Source organism: Cibotium barometz, chromosome 26, assembly GCF_041138505.1.
Source record: "Cibotium barometz isolate CiBa-2024 chromosome 26, ASM4113850v1, whole genome shotgun sequence".
In the NCBI taxonomy this organism is placed as follows: Eukaryota; Viridiplantae; Streptophyta; class Polypodiopsida; order Cyatheales; family Cibotiaceae; genus Cibotium; species Cibotium barometz.
The window spans coordinates 24,273,665-24,295,289 of NC_141071.1; the positions used below are offsets into that span (position 1 = coordinate 24,273,665).

Below are 21,625 nucleotides of genomic sequence, written 5' to 3' on the forward strand. Positions count from 1 at the left end.
AGGCACATATTTAGGCTCTCTTTTCAGCATGTTATGAGCTTTGGGTGGCCTCCCACATGTCAAGACTCCACTCATCCTCTACATGTTGTGAAAGCTTATCTTCTCTCTCTCTCTCCTCTCTCTAGAAGTGGGTGCCAACCATGTCGGGGCAACTATGTCGGGGCTTCTCTTTTCACTTTTGCACACACACACACACACACTTATGGGAAAGCTGATTTTCTTCTCTTTCATGATTCCCATAGCCATGAAAGCTTGAGAAGTCAAAAACCCTAATTTTAAAATTCCTAATTTAGGGCAACCATAGTACATCTATAGACTTCTGCATTGAGCGTCTTTTGCAGCCAAAAGCCCCAATTTTGGAGTTTAAATACCTGTTGAAAACCCTAATTTCAGTTGGGAGTGGAAATGGATCCCTGGAAGCGTAGACATCAACCGTACGATGGTTCTACTCAAATTCAACTAGGAGAATTGCGGTAAGAGCTCATTTAAGCTCTCTTTCACTTACTCAAGATCTGAATACTAGTCATTATGGTTCTATGTCTCGGTCTTGGCACATACAATGTTTGTGTATGGATGCCAATGGAGCATAGTTGCATTTGATTAGCTATGAGGGATCGAGGAGTGAGACAATGAAATCAAATGGAAGCTATGGAATCAATCAACCGTATCAACAACTATGTTTGCAATGTTGTTTTCATTTGCATGAATGCCTATGGACAGTTTGGCATGAGAATGCCTGTAAAGCTTGTAACAGGAACCTTGATAATACAATCTATTACAAGGGTGGTTGGCCTTTTCCGGCCCTAGTGCAGTGTGCAAGTGATTTCAATTTTCAGTTTTGTTAAAGTTCATTTTGTGGTGCCATTTTCAGCTTGTTTAATTGTGTTAATTGCTTTTAAGTGTAAGTCAAGATTGTGCTCAACCCCGAACGGGGGAGTCTCATTGGTATTAGAGTCTAGGATCTTCTCTCTTCTTACGAGGAAGACGATCCAAAATCTTGCAAACACTAGCATTTAGCATTGTTAGATAATACGGCAAGTCAGACAGGTACCATGCGGGATGTAAATGCAAAAGAATATGTATATGTGGAGCATGGAGAAGTGAATGTACACAGTGATGCTCATATGCATAAACAAGATATGGTTGAAAATGTCTCTCATGCAGTTCATGATGGCAAAGTGCATGGTGGACAGGCGTCCCATGCTAGAGAGGAAGAGCATGTAACATATGTGTTACAACATCATCCTCTTCTGCTGACTTCTTGTTTGGTGTCCTATTTTAGCCTTTAGGGCTGACCATGTTAGCTTGAGGGGCTGGTCACCCCTCACATATTTTTCCCATATTTTATCCCCATTTTATGGAGTCTTGGATATTTATCCTAGTCGTGGAGGATTTATCCTAGTCGTGTAGACCTAGTCGGCTGCCTCTACATGGGCATATATATAGCTGCGTCTACCCGCCCTTATATTCATTACATTGCATTGTTTGTTGCAGTACCTCATATACGAGGCCGCCTCCCCTCTTGCTCGGGACTTGTATTCTTGGTTGGTGATATTGAGAGCAGGTCTATACCTGTGTTTCCTATCCATCTCTCTCTCTCTCTCTCTCTCTCTCTCTCTCCTGTGTTTCCTTTCCATCTTCCACTGTGCATTCTATCATGGTATCATAGTGCCAGTGAAAAATAGTGTTGGATGCTCCCTCCTCTCCCTCTTGCGTTTTTTCTTCCCAGAGTTGCTGCTGGTCACCTACTTCTTCCAAGCGTTTTCTCCATTAAAGCTATTGGTCATCCCTTACAGATTCAGCCCTATCTACTTCCATGAATACCTCTGCGTTTTCAGATTTGTAGCCATGGTTACTGCGTTTTTTTGAACAGATCTTGCTGGTAGCTCTAGCTTCACCTAGGCTCCTTCCGTTGGACCCACTAGAATTGTCGAGAATTGATGCAGTTTCTTCAAAAAAGGCTTAGTGTAGATCTGTTATTCTCGGCTTGTAGAATGGTTTAATTGCTATCAAATTGGTGGGCAAGCTTACCATAGCATTAATTTCAAAACCCTAAAGTAGCTAGGGTTGATGCTGAGGAGCCGTGAGCAAGCAAATTTTGCAAATCGAATGAAAATTAGCGCAAAACGTGAGTATTGCAGTCGAATTGGCTTGAGAAAGAAAGAAAGAAAGAAAGATATATTAACGTCTGCAAAAGGCCAAAATTGGCCTATGAGACAAACAAGTAGTACAATGATGTTCCTCCAGTCATCAAGAGGAAAATGTGGAGTGAGAATAAAATGTACAAGTATGACAACACGACCATAGGGGACTCAATGGTGGTGTACAAACGAGAGGGTGTGGATGGAGTACTAGGGCTACTAGTGCATCTCTATATGCTGAAGGGGTGATACAAGTATGATATGTTATCTACTCCTAACTCCATCCAGTCCCATAGTCTGGGTACAATGTCATACATCCGATCTAAGGATGTCGTAAATGTTTGGAACATGCGTCCTGGATCAGAGCGAAAATGTGCCAGCTGCTCTTGGACCTCCTACTGGTGTCGAGACCGGATGGTCGCGATCTCTCTGTGGTGTAGCCGTGGTGTCTGGTAGCCGGCTAGTCTGGGTCGTCGCCTAGCTCGAATCTCCTCAGCTCGCTGAGATGTCACTCCCAATGTGTGTGGCTGGGCTACTGGTGCCAACCTCTGGAAGAAGTCAGTCAATGGTGGTGTACAAACGAGAGGGTGTGGATGGAGTACTAGGGCTACTAATGCATCTCTATATGCTGAAGGGGTGATACAAGTATGATATGTTATCTACTCCTAACTCCATCCAGTCCCATAGTCTGGGTACAATATGTCATACATCCGATCTGAGGATGTCGTAAATGTCTGGAACATGCGTCCTGGATCAGAGCGAAAATGTGCCAGCTGCTCTTGGACCTCCTGCTGGTGTCGAGACCGGATGACCGCAATCTCTCTGTGGTGTAGCCGTGGTGTCTGGTAGCTGGCTAGTCTGGGTCGTCGCCTAGCTCGAATCTCCTCCGCTCGCTGAGATGTCACTCCCAATGTGTGTGGCTGGGCTACTGGTGCCAATCTCTGGAAGAAGTCAGTCAACTGGGACTGTCTTCCTCCGCTATGATGTGCGGGTGTCTGAAGTACGATCTCCCTGTGTCTCTGTAGTGCTAGTAGTAGTCTGCCTAGCTGTCTCTGGTCTGATCTCTCCGAGATCTGTCTAAGTGATGTGGTCCTGCTAAAAACCTCAGGATAGCATGCCCTGATCTCTTGCAAAGCACCACACTGGCAAACAAAATGCTCCTCTGTCTCTACCCCCGTCTGGCATAATCTGCAAATGCGCTCTGCTCGAGGGATGCGTGCTGCTCTCCTAGTCTCGATCTCTAGTTGGTGTGATGAGACCCTTAGTCGCCCAATGGCTACTCTGGCTCCATGTGATAAGTGGACCTCCAAGTATCCTGGTCGCTGGATGAAGCCGTCTATGGAGGTGCTCAAGAAGTGGTCTCTGTAGTAGAGCATCTTCGTCGGGAGTGGCTGACTGGGAGATAGCCAAGTCTCCTGTATGTGGCCCTGCCAAATGTCATGTCTCATGACTCTGTTCCTCTCTGTCTGAGAGAGAAGATAAAATCAGACGCCTTGATATAATAGACAAGTAGCGGATGTTGAGTCCTTGATTGATGAAGAATATGATGTGGCTTATCTGCTCCAAGTGAGGTCGATTTGGGAACTAGAGATGAGGTATGCAGGTAACGGGGGGTGAGAGGGCCGTAGACGAGGCAAGCAGGTAATGGCAGTAAGCCAACCGCACAAAACCAGATTTATCCCGCCGGGGAGCTCAAATGGATATGTCCGAGAGATTGCAGTGGAGCGAATGGATGGCATGATAGGTGGTGCCTTGTTGTGGAGTACAAGTGGCAATCAAATGCCCTTGATTGGTGGGGATATTCTAGGGGATAGTGGGATAGTTTGACTTTTGCTAGAGGCTCAAAATTGAATGCTAAAGGTTAAATTAGGATCTATGCTCTGGTACCATGTTAAGGAGGAAAAGAAAATGAGCCATTCATGATGAAAAAGAGCTTGATTGCATTGATATCAAAAGATCTTATACATAGGGCTTATATAGCCATGAGAGGTACACTCAACGTGACTGGATACATTGCTGGGATGTGTTATGACCCTGTGTTTTTCTCTTGACCTTATGCAAGTGTGCATGGGAACAGGGCAGACAGTGTGAATGGCATCAATTTGGGGCAATCTTTTATAAGGACCTTTTTCACAACCCCATGTGGGGGGAGGGGACAAAGGTTTAAAAACCTCTAAAAATAAAAGGACCTCCCCTTTGGGAAAGGAATCGTGACCATATGCTATTATGGGGGCGCCATGCTCTTTTTGGGGAAAGTTGGCTCCATCTACTGGCGTGTGGACTTTTCCTAGAGGGCAGGGCACACGTGTGTGTTTTTTTTTTCTGAAGGAGGACAACTAGTTTCGCTTTCAAGGGGTAAACCCAAGCAAACCTGGAGTAGTCATCAATGAATGTGACGAAATAAAGATGCCCCCCTATGGATGGTGTCCGCATTGGACCACATACATCATTGTGTATGAGCTGTAATTTACTTTCAGCTCTAACAGCTTCATCCTTGGGGAATGGTTTTCGATGCACCCAAAATACACCCCTCACATACATGTCTTGTTGGAGACTCATGAGGCGGCATATTATCAACCATATGATGCTTCTGCAAAAGCATCAAACTCTGAAAATTTACATGCCCAAAACGAGCATGCCATAGCTTTGCATCATGCATAGCAGGAGTGTGGGCAGCCACTGTATTTGCATCATAAGTACTGTTGTCATAGTTATGCAGCTTATACAAGCCTTTGTATCGTGTTTCAGAAGTGACTATTTCATAACCCTTTGATGGGTCTTTTACCAAACACTTCCCATCTTCAAATTCAACCTTTAAACCTTGGTCGTTTATGGCTGAAACAGAGAGCAGATTTTTCTTTATTCCTGGAACATACAACAGATTTTTCATACATATATTGGCACCATTGGCTGCAACAAGTATGACATTGCCACATAGTGGTTGAGTACTTTAGGTACGGTGCGTTATGGTACGTGTACGGTGCGAGTACGTAAAGTACGCATCAAGATAAGTACTTTAAGTATGCTCACCTTTTTTACTATATATATATATAGTAAAATAAGGAAAAAATCTAGCATCCATACAAAAATAGCATGAAAGAAAATGGAAACTAATCTATTAACTACTGAGCAATGACCACTGACTAAAATAATTTAAAAACGGGCCAAATAAGTGTTGTACATTGAACCTCATATTTGATACGTAGACCTTATCTATACGAGGTACGGTACGTATGGAGTGGTAAGGAAAGTACCGAAGGTAGTACGGGTACGGAATGTAACTATGCATTGCCAATTCCCTTTACTGGATATGTGGTATGATCTGCACATGATACAGTGCGGCCATTTGAAGCATAAACCAAGTGCTGAAATACATCTTTGCAAGAAGTGATGTGGCTCGAAGCACCACTATTAAAATACTATGATACATCTTGTCTGTCAGATGCAATGCAAGACATATCATTGTCTGAAGCACTTGGTGTGTCACTAGTGCATGTGACCAAAAAAGTGTACTCTTTGTGAATTACATTAGCCGATTGTTGTGCTTTGTCATTAGAAGAGTTTGCTACTGCATTGCCTGCATCTTTCTTTTTCTCTTTTGCAATCCGCTTTCTACATTCATTGATGTAGTTGTTAGCAGTCATCTCATGTCTGCATATTTACACCAAGGCCTCTGTTGTGGGTGTGCTCGCCCGATTTAGGTGTTTTTTCATTTTTCCCCACTCTCCATAGTTTTTTCCTATTTTTTTCTATTTTTTCTTGGTGTGGGAGGCTGTCCTATGCCTATCGACTATTCCAGATGCTAGCCGACTGGACTTTGCTACCCCCTATATGTTGGCCAACTGGAGGAGAGCAGGTCGTGAGCACTTCTGGTGGCTGTCGGCTGTTTTGAGCAGGCCGGCTGGTCATCTGGGGCCATATAAAATGGCCCCTTGCCTCCCCCCACACTTCTCATCATTTTATCCGGGATTTTTCTTGTGTATATAGCAGAGTTATACGCTTCTCTCTCTCTCTCTCTCTCTCTCTCTCTCTCTCTCTCTCTCTGTTTTTCTACTATGCACTTGCTCTAGGTGTTTTCAGATCTTGTTTTTATCTCCGTTGCATATTCTGACATGGTATCAGAGCTCTAGGCTCTTGGAAGAGCTTGGGAAGTGTGTGAGCAAGAGGGGGGCTGTTTGTGTTGCTGATTGGAGGACTGTTTTGGGCCGTACGGAAAGAGGAGAAGCAAGCGAAAGGCGGGCCTTGTTGCTGGACAGCCACTTGCAAGTTTAGTTCTTCATTTTTTTCCACCCACCCTCCCTTTTCAGTTACACCCCTGTAATGTTAGATTTACTTGAGATGGCTAAGAAGCACATGAAGATCCCGACACTCCCCACATTCTCGGTGGACCATCAGTTGGACGGGAACAACTACGGCATATGGAAGGTAATGATGGAATCTTTTTTGGAGTCTTATGGCCTTGTTGATTTCATTGTTGTTGGGGCTCCACGGTCGGAGTTAGAGGAAGAGGAGTTACCCTCTATTCGGAAGGAACGGGAGGCATAGGCACAGTTATGGGATCGTGTCAATATCAGAGTCCGTTCTTTCATCTTCTTCAATTGCACACCACAGGTGATCAACCACATAAAGCATATGACGCTGGCCAGAGGTATTTGGCAACATTTGGCTTCTCTCTACAACAAGATGTCACCCATGAAGAGAATCTCCTTGTAAGTTCAGATGCGGGTGATGAATCCTACAAAGTCGTCAACGATGCGGGAGCACATCAACAAGATGCACGCTCTTCAGCAAGAAGTTCTCCAGGCAAGGAAAGAGATATCGTCACAGGATATGGCCATAACGTCGCTGTCACATTTGCCCTTTCAGTACTGAGCCTTTTACTCTTCATTGATTACTAGTGGTAGGCTTAGCACCATCATATGAGAGGAGCTTGTGCCCATGGTCTTGGACCAGGAGGAAAGATTCACGAACGCTCCACAAGGCGGAGGTTCTGAGGCATTAACTAGCCAACGGTCGAAAGGCCGTAATAACAACAACAAGGGCAAAGGGAAGGCTTTAGCGGAGAAGTCTTTTGAGAAGAAGCCCGACTTAGACCGAGAGAAACTAAAGGCCGAGAGGACCTGTAATGATTGTGGTGAGAAAGGCCACTATTGGAGGAAGTGTCCTAAGCGGAGCATCGAGAAGGATGCAGAATCCTCAGCAGCAACCGTGAAGACTCTAGCTTTTGTGCACTAGGAAGTTATGGACACCGGTGTTTCATCTTCTTCATGCAGGGAGGAGGTTGGAGGACTCTCCGCTATGGATACTCGGGAGTGGATTCTAGACAGTGGTGCTTGCAGGCACATGACTCCTTCCCGCATGGCTTTACAGGATCTCTGCAGGTATTCTGGTCACATCCTTATTGGGGATACATCCACTATCCCAGTTCATAGTGACGACAGGTTGGAGATAGTTCTCGATGGCAGAGGGGGGAAGAATTCCTCCCAAGTGTTGTATGTTTCATCTATTGTGAGTGCATTAGGTTTGCAAGACTGGCATACGGGTGGAGTTTGATGAGCATTTTGTTGCTCTCCGGGATCTTTGCAGGTATTCTGGTCACATCCTTATTGGGGATACATCCACTATCCTAGTTCATAGTGAGGGCAGGTTGGAGATAGTTCCCGATGGCAGAGGGGGGAAGCATTCCTCCCAAGTGTTGTATGTTCCATCACTTGGTTTTCATCTGTTGTCAGTGCATCAAGTTTGCAAGGCTGGCATACGGGTGGAGTTTGATGAGCATTTTGTTGCTCTCCGGGACAAAGCAACAAGCCAGGTAGTTTGGGAAGGCGGAGTGGAGAATGGAGTTTACAAACTTTCAGCACTCTCTCTCCCAGGTCCTCAGTTTTGTGAAGAGTGGTAGTCTTGTAATGGCCACTTAAGTGTGGATACGCTGCAGGTGCAAGCTTTCCCGAACCAGATGGTGGATGGCTTGCCAGATGATGGCAGTAGTTTGTAGGAACTTTCTAGTACAAATGTTGGTAGTTCTTGTGTTCGTAAGTCAGAGGAAACTTTACAAGTAACCTATGCTCTGATGTCTCGTAGCATTCGGGAGACAAAGAAACTCTTGTAGTTGAGGAAGCTCTTTCCACGAGGACCTATTGGAAGGCCAGGTAGATGGCAGTTGATTACTTGCAGGACGAGATGGATGTTGCACATTCTCTAGGCTTTGTGGTTCCGGATTCAGAGGGGGTGGTTTATAGGTTTTCGAAGGCCTTCAATAGTCTTCAGCAGGTTTCCAGGACTTGGCATTCCACCGTAACAGTTGTTGATCCTTGTGAGCAGTATGATGCCTCCTTGACTCGGAAGCGGAATGGTTCATTGTCTTGGTTGATGCATACCAGATTGGACGGGAGCTTCTTGATGAGGCTGTTGAGCTCATGTTTGCAGAGGACTCATTGGGAGGCATGTTGCACATTCTCTAGGCTTTGTGGTTCCGGATTCAGAGGGGGTGGTTTATAGGTTTTCGAAGGCCTTCAGTAGTCTTCAGCAAGTTTCCAGGACTTGGCATTCCACCGTAACAGTTGTTGATCCTTGTGAGCAGTATGATGCCTCCTTGACTCGGAAGCAGAATGGTTCATTGTCTTGGTTGATGCATACCAGATTGGACGGGAGCTTCTTGATGAGGCTGTTGAGCTCATGTTTGCAGAGGACTCATTGGGAGGCAGGATTGCGGATCTTGTGTTTTCTGTAGCATGCGAAGGATCTTGGACTCTTTTACACAGGAGGGGGATTGATGGATGGAGTTAGACTCCGAAGTTGGAGTGACTCAGTTTGGGGAGGAGAGCTAGACATGAGGAACTTGACATCAGGCTACAGTTTTTCCCTTGGCTTAGGAGCTGTTTGTGGTGCTGCTTGCGAGGTGGTGAGGCTGCAGAGGTTACTTGGTGGGATTGGGTTTCCCTTGGTGGAACCCGCGGTCATCAAGAGGCATTTTGTTTGTGAAAAGATTGTTGCTAATGACATCTTGCTAGAGTTCTATTCGACGGAGGACAGTGCGGTGGACCTCTTCACGAAGTCTCTATCTCAGGCTATGCTCCGGCGGCACTCCAGCTCACTGGGGTTGGTTCCACATCCTGGAGCTAAGAGGGGGTGTTAGCAGTCATCTCCTGTCTGTATATTTACACCAGGGCCTTTGTTGTAGGTGTGCCCGCCCGATTTAGGTGTTCTCATTTTTCCCCACTCTCCATATTTTTTCCTATTTTTCCTTGGTGTGGGAGGTTGCCCTGTGCCTATCGGCTATTCCAGATGTTGGCCGACTGGGCTCTGCTGCCCCCACGCTGCCCCCTATATGCTGGCCGACTGGAGGAGAGCAAGTCGTGAGTACTTCTGGTGGCTGTCAGCTGTTTTTCAGCAGGCTGACTAGTCATCTGGGGCCATATAAAATGGCCCCTTGCCCCCCCACACTTCTCATCATTGTATCCGGGATTTTTCTTGTGTATATAGCAGAGTTATACGCTTCTCTCTCTCTCTCTCTCTCTCTCTCTCTCTCTCTCTTCATTTCTGCGTTTTTCTGCTGTGCACTTGCTCTAGGTGTTTTAAGATCTTGTTTTCATCTCCGCTGCATATTCTGATAGAAGTGGCCAGGCTTATGGCTGTAGTGACATTTGCCCATCTTTTTAGGCTTGTTTGCATCCCCTTTGTTAGACTTTTCACCACTAGAAGAGGACTGTCCATGACCAGCCTTACTAGACTGTTGTCCCCCATGCCTAAAGCTCTTTGCTTTACCCTTATCCTTGGCTGTAAATGACCAGCCTTACTAGACTGTTGTCCCCCATGCCTAAAGCTCTTTGCTTTACCCTTATCCTTGTCTCTACCACGGTTGCTAGATATGTTTGCTCTTGTTTGCTCTTCCTGCAAGAGTAAACCCACCAGCTCTTCAAAAGTGACGGGATCACCACCTCCTCTCATAGAGAGGTTGAGAGAGGTGTGAAAGCCCAAGTAGGAAGGTGGTAAAGAATGAAGAGTGTTGGTGACCAGTTGTCTGTCTGGGATAACCTCATCAATGTTGAGCAATTGTTCCTGCAAATCTTTCAGTTTGGTGAGATGATCTGACATGGAGTCACCCTCATCCATAGAAAGAAGATCCAATTGCCTCTTCAAGTAGGCAACTCCTGCCTTGTTGTGTACCTAATACATTGCTTCCAATGTGTCCCATGTAAGCTTCAATGTCTTGCAAGACCAAATGTGTGGAATAATAGTCCTTTTCACTGAAAGGGCTATCAAGGACATGGCCTGTGCATCCCTAGAGTCCCATTTCTTCTGCTCTTGTGTGGGAGCAGGTTCCACCTAAGGAGCTCTTTGAGCACCTCCCCTTTGAGATGTTGTTGGCTGTATGGTAAGTGGGCGTGTGTCATCACCACACACAATGCCCCAAAGCCCTTTGGCTACCAACAAATTACTAATCATGAAACTCCAGAGGGAGTAGTTTGATCCATCCAACTTGTCCTCTTGGGTGAGCACACCAAATACATCCGTAGCATTTTGAGCCATGTCAGCAAAATACACCTGCAAGCAAACCAAGCACCAATGTGTACTGCCAGGCAACCAAATGTCGTGTACAAATTTTTGCCTGCAACCTGAAGCAAGGGTAAACCTGCACCAAATTGTCCAATTACACACAATGTGTATACATATGTGACAAATCACCACTGTAATCTCCAATTACATGCTCCAATCTGAAAAGCCTTGATTTTTATGCACTGCAATTGCTTCAATGTGCAGTCAATTGCCCAATTTTGACAAAAGTCCCAAATTTCTGCAACCAAGGGAGGCTTAATTTGCTAATTTTGAGCTTAATTTGAAAAAGCCCCAAATTTCAACCAAAGCAGCATGTTGAAGTTTTGGCAATTCTGCAGCAAGTACTCTCCATACAATTCTGCCTTCGGCAATTTCCATGCAAAGGGGGGAGTTTTTTTTGCCAATCCCCCAAATTCACTGAACCTGCAGTGTAATGTCTGCAAATGTTTTTTTTTAATTTTCAATATTTGAATCTAAAATACCTTTCTGGCTTGAGATGGCCAGGTATAGACGGCCAGTCAAGCAGGTATAGGTGGGACGTGACTACAGGTACAGGTGAGCAGGTACAGACGGGACGGGATTGTAGGTACGGGCCCGAGCACGACGAGCTGTCAAACGAGCAGGTACAAATGGCCTGTGTCTGACGAGCAGTTGTTAGGCGAGGAAAGCAGCTGTTAGGTGAGCAATCATAGGCGTCCGACGAGCAAGCACATGCCGCCGACGGGACGGAACTGAGGTCGGACGAGAACTGGCCGGAGCTGCAGGCGAAGCTTCGCCGGCGTGCGAAAACCTGCACAGTAGCGTCGCCGGCGTGCAAGGTGGAAGGCGGAGCGGCCTCCAGTGGCGTCGCCAAATAGGAGGGCGAAACGGGCGGCGGCGGACCTCTGTCCACTGGTGCCGCCGTCTGGGAAGCGGATTCGGGCGGCGCTACAGGGAGGCGACGGAAAAAGACAATTGACAGAAAAAGATAGGCGACGGAATTTCCAGAGAGTTGAGATTGAACTTTGAGAGCTCTGATACCAATTGTTGGTGGTGGACTCACACACTCACACACACAGTCCTGTAGATTAGGGTTTAGTGCAGGAAGAAGAAGCTCACGCAGAAATGAGAGAGAGAGAGAGAGAGCCTAAACAACAAATGTGTGGTAGCCACAAAATGCAAGTTATCCCTTGCATGTGTGTCACATCCATATAATATAGGAGTACAAAACATTATATGGATAGAGTGTCCTTTCACACTTGATATCCAAGGGGAAAAACCACATGGAAAAAAGGTGCCCTTGGTTAAGCCCTGATCACACATAGCACTACCATAAGTGAGCATATGCCTATATGATATGGGCTTACTTCACTTCTTCCTTGGACTAGAGATCTCGCAGACAAAAGACATATATCTTTATATCTCAGCAAAGGTATGTCCAAGAACTTTTAGAGTCTTTTCAAATGAGCACTTGCAAGCCTGTGTCAACACCATGGATTCAGGATCTCAACTTATTGTCAGTGATGGTATAGACCTGGTTAGCACGTACTTGCAGATACAATAGTGTTTTCAGTATGTACTTATCGGTATAGAAGGGGTTTTAGCTTGTACTTGCAGGTGCAGTTAGCGTTTCAGCTTGTACTTGCAAGTACAGTTAGGGTTTCAACATGTACACAAGCAGGTACAACATGTATAGTAAGTGGCTACAGCAGGTACATAGTCAGGTACAACAGATACATTATGTTGGTAGAGCAGGTATAGTAGGTACACAGATAGTTGACTTGTAGATAGGGGTAAAAAAAGATGTGAGCCTTGAATGTGTGTGTGTGTGTGAGAGAGAGAGAGAGAAAGAGAGAGAAGTAGTTGTGGGAGAGGTTGGTGGAAGGGGGTGGAAAAGGTGTGTCACTGTTTGGCCACCCAAGTGGTCCACCCGTGCTTTCTCATTATGTATATACATTGGACTGGGCAGTTGCATTTGCTGGGGATTGATGCCACTCATGTGATACTGTGGACTTGACTTTTTGTTGGACTTGTGCTAGTGTGTATATGCCCGGAAATGCTCGGAGGATTGATGTTCTATTGGGTTTGGTATCTCGTGTACTTGCCTAGAACATGTCTATTTTGGTATAGTCTCATGAATGGGGATTGTCCATACCAATGCTGCATTGCATAGCATCTTTATGTGCTTGTCTACAAGTTGAATTTGCATGCTATTTTCATGCTTGCTTGACCAATGTGTAGTTCAGGGTAAGGGGATGTCCGCCCGTGAACCGTGCGTATGAAACTGTCTGCTACTGACATGGTTATTTGGCATGTGACAAGTGGTAAGTATTGGTCAAAACCAAGCCTTAGGAATTAGCATTAATTTATAAGCGAGTGTGTATAAACTCACTTATAAATTATAAGTAACCTTGGGTGCTTATAAATTATAAACCCACTTCTTTCTCTCTCTAGAAATCGGCGCCCTCCTTCATGAGGCCTCTTGGTGTATTTTCTGCAGTTTCTCCTTCCCAACTCCACATCCAAGCTTACTAGTGTGTTTTCCAAGCTTCCAAGAGTGTTTGCAGATGATATTCACTCTCCTACACACTCCCAATGACTGAAATTCAGCAAAACAGCTCTGATATTTGCTGTAATTTTTGGTCTTTTGGCTGAAAACTCTAATTTCAGCCTTCCTTTCTCAAGTTGAACCATAGGGGAAGCTTTCCCAGGGTTCCCTTCATCCACTTGAAGACTTTTGTTGTGAAGGATCACAATAGATTGAAGATTTCAACACTCTAGACGCTTCCTTCGCAAAGACTTCCATTGTCATCGACTCTACTTGCAATTGGTAAGCTTTAATGCTCAATTATGGAAGCAAGTAGGAGGAGGGAGGAGTCGGACTTCATGGTCACATACCTTGTGTAGTGTTCTCTTGTCCTACGTGCCCTCCAAGTTCACATACCATGCGTTGTGTTCTCTTGCCTTACGTGCTCTCTTGCAAATTGTTTCAGCCATGTGTTGGTGGAACAATAGAGAGCAGATGGTAGGGAATATAAGCACTTGAGAGGGTAGTGTGAGTTGCAGATCTTCATTGGCAACCATATAGTTTCCAATATTGTATTCATATGCATTGGTATGGAAATCTAGTCAGAAATGGCCATGACACTATGTCCTTAATTCTCCCAAGATTAATACACACTATTTGAGGGAGGGGTCGGTTGTTCCGGCTCATTATGCGTCTCTTGTCAATTCAGCAAATTACATCTTGTATTGTGCTTGCTATCTTGGTGTGTATAAGTGTATTGATTAGCATTGTGTTCATCCAAGTGTTCCACACCGATCGGTGGAATCAAAAAGGGGTCCTTTGTGGCACTCCCTTTAATGAAGGTGGGTACTTTTGAAGGTGTCCCCTCATTAAAGAGTCCCACAAAAATGGGTTTTAATGGGATAAGAGGGTGTCCAAGGCTCGGATAAGCCATACCTTGGGCACTCGGCCTTCGGCACTGGTTAGTGGTCGATTATTCCGGGTGCGTTTTGGGAGACGTTCGCGCAGTTTTTAGTTTTCTGCAGATATCTTCGGGGACAGGATTTGCACTGTTCTCATTGGATTCTGGAGTAGTTTCGTCAGATCTACTACACGGGTGTGCAGATACACGAGAAAGTATCTACGGGCTTCACTTTAGCGACATCGATCTTTGCATCTTACGAGTAAAATTTCTACTCACTATACTCTGCATTTCTTTCATACACCTTGCAGGTCTCCATTGTCAGCGACCTTATTAGCAGCCACCTTGGTTGCATCAAAGAGCACTCAGCGCTTTGCAGGTTGCGGGATTACTTGCTTAGGTATTATCAGAAATGGCAGACAATGATGTATTTCGGATGTTATCCGCTAAGGATAAACTTGACAGGACTAACTACCCGTTATGGTCCTATATGATGCGGCATGTATCGGTAACTTAAAAGAATATGAATTGTTAAGGTTATAAAGTCTTAGAGAAAATAAACAAAGGTTTAAATGAATACTTACCACCTGCTCACATGCCACAAACCATGTCAGAATACAGGGCATTCGCATGGTTCATGGATGGGTGTCCCTTGCCCATGAATTGAACATGTCATAGCAGGCAATCACACCAAAATAAGGCACGCGAAAACAATTTCAAGTAGGCAGAGATGTTATGCATTATGCCATGGATATATCTCCCGTTCTATGAACCTGCAAATAGCAAGTCTTCCCGAGCACGGAATTGGCTCAATGGGAAGCCTAAACTGGTAACCCTGACAGTTGGTTTCACATCCTAGCTACACTACAGGTGACGCGAGTCTTGGCCTCCCTTAGGTGACACGAGTCGTGGCCTCAGTAGAGGCGACACGAAGCTCCCTAGCCTTCTGTACCTTGGCACGAAGTAGGGGAAGACCACTTGGGTGGCCAAATGGTGACATGTGACTTATGCAAATGTATTCTTTCAATGGGAATAGAGAAGAGATTCCTTAAAGTGCTTGCTGAAGTTTGCAAGAATGATAAAGGAGAGAGAAAGAGAGAGAGCACACAACACACCCGATTGGGTCCCAACAGGCCTCTTAAGGGCCCCCACCTGTGTGCCAGGTGTATCTGCTTATGTATGGCAAGATGTAAATGAAGTACAAGATTGACATACTGTTGTCCCACTAAACAGTGAACATATACACCTTGGGGACTGTTTTGGACTGAATTGAACCTCTGTTTTGGGGCTGATTCGGGGCACCTTATGCAAAACTCCTACGTGCAAAACCTAAGGCATGGATTTGTTACAAACTCTTATGCTAATGCAAAGATATGCGGATGACTCTACTGCTTACAAGAAACTATAATGCATGACTTAGGTTTACCTGCAACAACGAACGCGATTTGGCTACGGTCTACCCTAGGCGACATTGCGATGTGACATCTATGTAACTGTCACCAGCTTGGACATTTCCAAGTATGAAAGGGGTATGGTGGACTCTAGGATGTATAAATATTTGGAAAGTAGAAGCTTTGGGAATGGGGGATTATCTTGGAATACAAAGGATCCGACTCCTAAAATGTAGGAGGTTACTACTTTTGGACAACTCTCATGGAAATTTCGTTCGCGTCATTACATCTGTAATTGAGCGAATACCAAGAGTTGCCCAAGTACCTATGACAAATGGGCTACTAGTTGGGATATTTTTAGAAAGTTTATGGAAGAACCCATCTTTTAGATTGGGACTTGTGGCAAGAAAGTGGATCAAAGTGAGACAAGTGGCCTCACACTTGTCACTTTAGCTTTTGTGTCACTCTCCACTTGTCATCATGTCCCAAATCTATAAATTGGAGCCCTCTCTCTTCATTTGGAAAGAATTTTTGACTATGACGGTTGCTTGCATTCTTGTCTACAACACTTTATGGAGAGTTCCTACACTCCTTCACTCCCCTCAATAGAAGGTTTCTCTATTTATATAGCCTCTTGATGATTGTACGGAGCTATACCGGTTGATTTATGTACTATACCGGTTGCATTACGTAATGTACCGGCTGATTTATGTACTATACCGGTTGCATTACGTAATGTACCGGCTGATTTGAGGGCTGTATTTGCTGTACCAACCCATGTACTTCTTGTACCAGCTGAATGGAGGGTTGTACTAGTTGATTTGAACGTTGAATGGAGGGCTGTACCGGCTGATTTGAGGCTTGTATCCGTTGTACCAACCCATGTACTTGTTGTATGGGTTGAATGGAGGGTTGTACCTATTGTTTCAGATTTTGTTTCAGTTGTCCCAGGCTACCAGTGCATGTTATTGCTGTAACGGCTAAATGGAGAGCTGTACCTGTTGTATGAGCTGTATTGCATGAAGACCGGTGGTTTTTGGGGAAGAATCAGTACCCACACGGAGGTATATTGAATATATAGTTGGCTCGGCATTTCTACAGCCTGTGTACCGGCTGAATTTTATGGTTGCCGCGTGTTGGGCTGTGTTATGGCATTTGTATATGGATAACCCGGCATTTCCCATGGGGAGAGTAAGGCCTTCAAAGCTTGTACATGATATTTTTTCGTTGGGTATTAAAATTCTCTAGGCAGGGGGGTCAGCCCATTCTGGCCTCTATGCGGTGTCAGCTGTGCACATCTCTCTTTTATAGTTTTGTGGATTAAGTGGCATATGCTTAAGGCTGAGGCCAATTTAGGTGTTTTGCGAAACCCCTGGTCCTCTGGAAGTTACAGTAACATGCTTGCCCAAAGCATGCTAGATTAAATTAATTGCTAATTAATGTTAGTAATTCATGTTGAGCAGCCAGCCATGGAGGGAGCTTGCCACTCCTTTTTGGCATTATACATTTGACCTGCATGGAGGGTTGTAGTTCGCTCACGAGTGGATGCATTGTTTTTGACTAATAGCTGGATCTTTTCTTGGGGGGAAAATAATTATGAAACTATCAGTTGACTAGGCACATTGCATCATCAGGATTATAGAGGGACTTATCTGAGGGTTGGGCCATGGTATATGTAACATTATATTCTAGTATGGCAAAATTGGGGGCCTGATGTCCAAAATGCAATATTGATACTTTGTTGGGCCATGTAAGCTGAATTTTTATTGAAGAGATCTAACTCTGGCCACTCTCGCACAGGTTGTGAAGCATGTCAAAGGGTGTGGAACAATCTGCATGCCTAGAAGAGATTTTCGATTCCACCCTTAATTTAGAGGATTCGCAGCTTCGGCAAGGTTTTGATGATGGCTTTCAAGATGGTACAGAAGTAGGTAAGGTTGAGGGTAGAGAGATTGGTTTGAAAGTAGGTTTTCAGCAGACAGAAGAGTTAGGGTTCTACCAGGGATGCACTGACATTTGGAAGGCAGCCATGCCAAAGTGTTCTGTTACGTTTTCTGTGAGATGTCTTGCTCTTAGAAGAGCAGCTAAAAGCTTGTCCTCTCAACAATCCTAATGATGAAAGGGAAGAGGATACGATGGAGACGATCAGAGCAAGGTTCCGTGCTATTTTAGCCATGCTTTCTGATATCCAGGGTCTCATGCAGAAGACAACACAAGTGCGTTTTGAACTGCTGTTTTAAACTCTCTATATCTAGAGTTCAACTTCAGCACCATCAAAATAAGATTTAATAGCATTGCCTATGTTGTGCACAGCTAATCTTGCATTTGACCTTTCATTACGTTTTTCCCAAAGTTTCCTGCAAAATCAATTTTTGGCAACTGGTCGAATAGTGAAGCATTTTTTCAAGATTAGGTGTAGGCCATGTGGTGGAGAAACTCTCTCTCACCAGTATTTTCACCAGTTTAGAGGATGTGCATATGTAGTATTTTCACATAAGGCAAGAGAATTTGTACTTCTGGTAGTTTTGCCCATTATGAATGGCCTAACTTAGCTGTTGCACTTGAGCCTTGACATGCAAAAACATGTTCACCTAGTGTAAGAGTATGGTATGTCCCTAGATTTAGTTTGACTGTGAGCTTTTGGCAGCATTTAAACTCAGCAGGACAATATGCACCCATTGATGATAATCCAAATGATCGGAGAAGCACCAACCTCATCTGTTTAGGCAATGTTATGATGTGTATAACTAACCATACAGTTAACTGGGAATGCTTTATGGTTGACATTAGTTGAGACCATACACATACAGGCTTATGGAGGCTTATACATGCACTGCTCTGCTGACCAGTGATTAGTTTCTTTGAAACATAAGGCCACAAGGAGTTATTTACACTTGGTTATTGGGCCATCTAACATGACGCTGTGACTTTAATTAGTTGGATGAGGTAATTGCAGACAATTGTACTATTTAGCTAATGCATTAGCTAGCAGCATCATCATGTGCTCTGTAGCGTAGGCATGAATGGCATGCCATGCGCTACCCCCTTAACTTGTCCGTTATGGCGTCTTTGTTGAGGAGGAAGTATCATGCAATCTGAAGTGTTGTGTAAAATTAGTGCTGTTATCAACTGTCATGTTCTTGTAGTTCATTTTGGATGTTCACCCTTCAAAGGCTCATCCATATGGTAGTGTAGAGCCAAGTGGTGGTGGTGATACTACAAATCTAAAATTGTCTGAAATTCTTGTATAGCTCCCCTTCCTAGAATACAAGGCAAACTAAATTGGATACTATGCATGGTTGTGTAGAGGCTTGGGACACCCACTGGCACCCACTAATCCATAATAGTAAAATATATCATCGTTATGGTATTTTAAGACTTTTTTACAAACATTATTAACAAAATTAGTCTATGATTTTGACTATGTACATATTGAGTATCCCTCATTCCCCGAGGAAGCGGATTTGCATGCTCTCTATGATTTTTTAATCACAAAGAAACCACCACCTCCTTTTAATGATGGGGAGAAGAGGACAACAAAAGGGAAGAAGAAGAGAACAGCACCTATCCAGGGTTTAGTCCAATAACCTCTTATTTATCTAGCATTTATGATAATAAGACTAAGGACAATACTAAAACACCATTAACTAAGAAAGACTTTCCTCTTATTCATTTGATTTCCCTACTAACATTCTCGACCCTGAGGAACCATTGGACGGTTGGGGCCCCACTCAGCACTAAGATCTTGATGCGACGGGTTCTACCGTTGACCCGATCCTCGATCTGCCAGCTCCAGAATATGAGCAAATCATCATGAGCATAAATTCCTTACTTAAGCCCCATTATTTGTGGTGGCAAAATCTTTTACAGATCACTCCATTCGACCCCACCACTCCAATCTAGGCGAAAGCTTATGCAACAAGGGCATAGCCAACCTACTATGCCACACCCTTTAGTGGGAGATAGTAAGAGAGTTGGGGAAAATAGATCACCCAGAAACATTGTGGTCTGATATAGCAAAAGGATCAAGGCTTGCCAACCTGTGATGGCTGGCTGATTTGCTCAAGATACAAATTGTCACATTCAAGTGGTGGCGGCGTGAGCATTCAATTGAGTCACAGGGAGGGTATGCAGAAATACTTGTGCTGATATGTTGATGGCGAAGTTGCGATTGACAACTTTCATATCCAACCCCGATGTGGAGATTGTCCTTCCTTGCCATCAAAGAATATGTTGATATATACAAGGCATCTCCATGGCACCTTCGTTGTTGACCCATTGTTTATGCCCGTCAAACAAAGGCTTACTACCAGCCAAGGAGTTCCACGAAAGGTGTGCTCGAGTATCTCACTTGATCTACAATTTTCCTTACTTTGAGCACAGGCATTTCATGCTTAATACTGTCCATGCATGGCAAGCGATCCTCGATCCTACCATAGTAGCTACTATCAGGTTCTTCAAGCTAATCATACTTCTAATTGATATTCAGGATGGTTATGTCCAAAACTACAATAGAGAAGGGATGTGCTTTGACCTCAACAAAGGGCCCTCTAACATAATGTACTACTATCATCGCCTCTGTTGCCTACTCTCGTATATGCATATGTCATTTGAGAATATGATTGACACAAACTTCTCAAGGGCCCCTTTACTTTCTATGCCAAACCCTTTGTGTCCTCTAGACAAGAAAAAGCTACTATAAAGAATATCTGGGGTAGTAGGCCTTGCAGTAGTAATAGATTTCAAGGACGGAATCTCCATCAGGTCCATTTTGGGTTAACTTTGTATCTCTCCATTACATAAGAGAGAGAGCACAATAAGTGTTATGAAAAAGCACTATAGATGTTGTAATTATGAGAATGGCTGGCAATGCCATAAAACTATGTATCTTGTAAGCCTTTAGTTCATCTTTCATTAAGTTTTGGGCGTCCAAGTGTGAATCAAGACCAGTTGTATAAATAACAACTTTTTCTATGCTACACTATGAAATGTGATGTGTGTGTGTTGATTGTGAATACAGTACATAGAATCCATGCTCTACCTTGTTCATAGACAGGGTATGACTCCTTCAATGTACTTGGGTGAAAAAACCCCTTCTTTTGAGGCCATGTAGATGCGACCCCAGGCCTCTATAGTGGTTCATCACATTCCACCTACTAGGAAGGACGCGTTGTGTGTGGCGGGCTTGAGAGAACACATCCCCTTCTAGCATGCTACATGTAATATTTATGCCATCGTGGGGGTCTTATTCTTAAGATAGGCTATACTATTGTGCCAATTCTTGTGCAACAGTACAATGCTCTAATATTATGTCAAAAGCTCTCTTTTTTTTTTAATGATTGATTTTAAAGAAAGGGTAGTTGTATAATTTTATTTGTATACACGAGATCTTGTTTATGATGGAAGAATTATTGTGTGTTTTCTGTTCGTTGCACAGTCTACTGCCAAATTATGCATAAGCTATTGCAAGGAGAATGGTGTCTGATCCATAGTATGATGCAGCCAAAGAATATCGTCATTAGCTTGCTAATGTGTGGGCATTACCACTCTAGTTTTACACCCCTTGTAGGGTTTGAATAGCCCACACCTATGTTAGTATGATTATTGTGGGTACTTGTGGTCTAAGTGCTACTTAATTTTGATTATGGGTCCTTGTGATCTAAGTGCTACTTAATTCCCATTATGGCTACTTGTGGTCTGAATTCTCTCATTGTGTGTACTTGTGGTCTATTCTCATTTGATCTTTGAAGTCTAGGAAATATACATTTGGTCTACTCCTTTGTATTCATAGCTAATGGATTCACAACACAAGCAAATAAGATCTTCACCAAAAAAAAAAAAACAAGATTCAAAACGATATTAAGGTTGATAAGAAACGTGTATGTTGACTTCTGCACCCTCTGCAATTGAACTATGCGTGGGTTGCGCTCTGTGCCTGTGAAGGTGCCCATGTGCTTCACCCATCGTGTTTTGCTTTGGAATGGCCACACCAAGCTGGAAAACAGACCCATGTTCTGACTGCAAACTCTGTTTAGAAGCTTAACTCCAATTAGTGATTTAATTAGTGACCTTAATCAACTTCTATTCACATGGGCTCTTCCACACACCTTGCACACAAGTTATTCAAGCT

At 44.1% G+C, this 21,625-nt stretch overlaps 1 long non-coding RNA gene across 1 annotated transcript in view; it reads left to right on the top strand.

Annotated features, from left to right (window-relative positions):
• The window catches only part of LOC147623800 (uncharacterized), a 29,631-nt gene extending 8,364 nt beyond the window's left edge, over window positions 1–21,267 (top strand). Inside the window, exon 2 of the long non-coding RNA XR_015269209.1 lies at window positions 20,933–21,267. This is a non-coding gene — a long non-coding RNA (uncharacterized LOC147623800). The remainder of the gene's footprint in view (window positions 1–20,932) is intronic.
• The last annotated feature ends 358 nt before the right edge of the window (window positions 21,268–21,625 follow it).